This window comes from Pinus tabuliformis, chromosome 3_2 (genome assembly GCF_031772625.1).
Source record: "Pinus tabuliformis cultivar Carrire ecotype Pingquan chromosome 3_2, CPIR1, whole genome shotgun sequence".
NCBI lineage: Eukaryota > Viridiplantae > Streptophyta > Pinopsida > Pinales > Pinaceae > Pinus > Pinus tabuliformis.
This window is the reverse complement of record NC_142302.1, coordinates 378,645,475-378,649,542: the sequence shown is the minus strand read 5'-3', so window position 1 is coordinate 378,649,542 and position 4,068 is coordinate 378,645,475.

The following is a 4,068-nucleotide window of genomic DNA, read 5'->3' as shown; positions in this document are numbered from 1 at the left end:
ACAGCTTGCTGCACCCCTGACAGATCTAATGAGGAAGGGGGCATTCAGTTGGTCGGATACAACGCAGCGAGCCTTTGACAGGCTTAAGGAGGTTATGAACAATTGCCCAGTGCTGGTATTCTCGGATTTTTCGCAGCCATTTGTTTCGGAGTGTGATGTGTCAAGAGAGGGGATCGGTGCAGTGTTGATGCAGGGAGGTCACCCTATAGCCTTTAAGAGCCGGAAGCTCCTTCCACATGAGAGGTTGTATCCTATATATGACAAGGAGGTGCTGGCCATTATGCATGCATTGGCCAAATTCCGGCAGTATTTAGTGGGTAACAGTTTCAGGGTGAGGACTGACCACAACAGCCTCAGGTTCTTTTTGGAGTAGAAACAGCTACAGGAGAGGCAGCAGAAGTGGATCAGTAAGATCCAAGCGTATGACTTTGACATTGAGTATGTCAAGGGTAAGAACAACGTGGTAGCAAATGCCCGTTCACGTAGACCAGCCACGTTGTCTCTTATGAGTTTGGACACAGACTGGAGGGCTAGACTCTTAGTAGAGTACTCCAAGGACAAATTTGCATGTGAAGTTCTGGATGGGCAGGTGGCGGATGATAAGTACAGGGTAGTCGATGAGATCATCTACTATAGGGACCGGATCTTATTGACTAAGGGATCTCAGCTCAAGAAGAAGATACTTCAAGCATCACATGATTCGCCATTGGCCGGCCATCAGGGTTTACCAAAACCTACAGGGCCATTAGAGAGAGGTTCTCATGGAAGGGCTTCAAGGAGGACGTACTCCAGCATATCCGGGAGTGCGATATTTGCCAGAGGAACAAAGGGGATATGAGCCATCCCGCAGGATTATTGTAGCCTCTTGCCATTCCGGAGGGGAAATGGGAGAGTATTTCGATGGACTTCATCACAGGGTTGCCCATGGTGCAGGGCAAGGATTGTATCTTTGTCGTCGTTGATCGACTGACAAAATACGCACATTTTTTCTCCATACCCGCACACTACACGGCAATTCAAGTGGTCGAGTTGTTCTTCAGAGAGATCTTCAGGCTACATGGTCTTCCTAAGGCCATCATCAGTGACAGGGATAGCCGTTTCATGCGCGGGTTTTGGCAGGAGCTTTTCCGGTTGGTGGGGACGGAGTTGACATCGAGTACCAACTAACACCCACAGACGGATAGGCAGACAAAGATAGTTAACAAGTGGCTAAAGGGCTACTTGCGTAACTATGTCAGTGGGCAACAGCGAGCATGGTTGAAGTGGCTGCATCTAGGGGAGTATTGCTACAACACTACACATCACATGTCCATTGGTATGTCACCATTCTATTCTTTGTATGGATATCATCCTCTATCTTTTGTTGATGTGATGTTTGGTGCTAGCAAGGCTTCGAGAGCCAAAATTTGGATCCAAGAAAGTCAGGATATTCTCCAAGCTCTCAAGGATAATATGGCTATAGCGCAGAACCAGCAGAAGCTGTATGCTGACAGGGGTCGGGTGGAGAGACAGTTTGAGGTAGGGGACTTGGTCTACCTACGATTACAGCCATACCGACAGTCGTCACTAAAGCAGAAGGGAGCCGAGAAGCTCAAGCCCCGATTTTATGGGCCATACAGGGTGTTATGCAGGATTGGACAAGTTGCGTATGAGTCGGAGCTGCCCCTTGGCAGCAAGATTCATAACGTTTTTCATATATCATGCCTGAAGAAGGCATTGGGGCAGCAGGTGACATTGACAAATGAGCTACCACCCACGGATGATGAGGGGCATTTGGTGTTGCAACCAGAGGCCATTATTGATACCAGGGAGAGGCAGCTGCGGAGCAGGACGGTCCGGGAATTCTTGCTGAGGTGGAAGAATTTACCGGATGAGGATGCCACTTGGGAGAGTGAGAAAATTTTGCAGCATCCATCACTTCAGTTGCTTGAGGACAAGTAACATTTTGCCGGGGGAGACTGTAATATTCCTAATTAGCCATGGCTAATTGGAATATTCGATTTCGCTCAATTTTGCTTTCTATAGTTATTTATAAATAAAAAGGTGAGGAAAGGGGAACATAACTCACTTTTTGAATAAAGTCACTCCCTAGTAGCACAATGTTGTAACTTAAAAGGGGAGCTAAGGGGACCAAAGGACCACGTTGAAAAGGGGGCCCACGTAGACACTTGGAGGGATTGCGCAGATGGAGAAGGAGCCCCTGGCAAGAGAGAGGCTACGTTGGAGGAGGCGGGCCTTAAGGTTTTGAGAGAGGCCAACGCTATAAAGGAGAGAGGAGCCTCCTCATTTTGATCATTCGATTATGTTGCATTTGAGCTAGTCACTTCAACTTAGAGCACGCTGGCTGTTTAGCCTGTCTGCAACACTGTTTAGTGCATCGAGTGTCTCCGTTCAGAGATCTCACCCTTAGCCCCGGGGGACTTCGAGTGCCTACTCGGGCAAGGTAGTTTCAGCAGTATTTTGCGGGAGGAGCTATTTCTGAAGTTGAGGAGGAACTGAGCATCTTGATGACTGCGCAGTCTTGAGAGGGGAGGACGCAGTCTCTTTTGGTAGGAGCTCCAGACTGGGTTTTTGTGGAGGATTTGAGCTTGGAGATTGAGAAAGGGATCAGCGCTTGCATATTGGAGGATTTTGGCAGAGTTTCGAGTATGGTTTTGGAGGATTCTCTTCAGGGGCAGCTCAGAGCCTTGAGGGATTGCATAGATACCCAAGGGGGTGATTTTCAGGGTCGGCTATTTTAGAAAAGATTTCTAGGCTTTTTTAGGTTTATTGAACAGAGGCTGATTCCAGAGTTTCAGCATTTTCTGAGGAGGGGAACAGCCCCAAATCCTCATTTGATGCCAGCAGTAGCAGCAGCACAGCAGTTCTCTGGCAGTTTGGACGCAGTTCAGAGAGAGGCCATTTCCTTACCATTCTGAATGTATTTTTTCACTTGCCTTGTGCAAGTCGAGGTGCCATCTTTCTTATCACTTCTTGTACTCTTTCCATTACTCAGTATAATAAAATGGCTTAGCATTTCTCTCTGCATTTCTTGAGTATCTGCTTATATTCCATGTATACATTATTGTATGTTGCACTATTGTTGTTTCTCTGGTTGGAGTTTGCTTGTGTTTCAAGGATATCTCTGATAAGGGATATTACAGTGGTATCTGAGCATAGATCTGGCTCAGCATGTGGAGCTAGCAGTCTATGACACCGAGGGAGAAGCCCTACATTTGTTACAGAGGTAGGAAATACAGAGATATTGAGCGTAGGTTGGAGAACACCTACGGAGAGGGAGACTGTGTTCGGGTGGTGGACACAGAACAGGGGGAGCCTGTGGTGGACGCAGAGCAGGAGGATCCGATGGCAGATGAGGACGGGAAGAGATTTGCGGACATGCTCCTCAAATCAATGCAGGATTTGTTGAGGCAGATCGAGGTGATGGGGCAGAGATTCACGGCGATGGAGGCTAGACAGCGTGAGAACCCATAGGTTTTCCAGGTTGGTGGGGGATCGGGTACATCCCACCATTTGTCAGAGCAGGGCGCCACTCAGCGTGATACTACTTAGAAGATTGCCTCACATGCCCCTACACACTCTACCATGCCCACTTTCTTAGGAGCAAACACGGGGGCCGAAGCCCAACAGGAGGCAGAGCCCGGTCATATGGGCGATTATTTTGCAGAGTACCAGGCCTATGGGCAGGTGTTCATGGATGCTCTCTCATTCAGAGACTTTGTTCAGCGCCAGCGGGATAGTAGACCTCGCGACCATCACAGAGGATACCGGCATTATCATGATGGAGACACCCACTGCACAGCTAGTAGATTCCACTTGCCTACGTATGATGGCTCATCAAACAGTTCGGCAAAGTCTTGGGTGGAGAAGCTGGACATCTATTTCCAGCTTAACCAGATGTCGGAGACAAAGGCCATCAAGGTGGCGACATTACATTTGGATGGTGAAGCCCAGGCCTGGTGGTTCCATGGGTTGGTTACAATCGGACACTCCACAATGACGACATATGTCGAGTTCACCAGGAGACTGATAGAGAGGTTTGACCGGAGGGGTCCGGAACAGCACTTT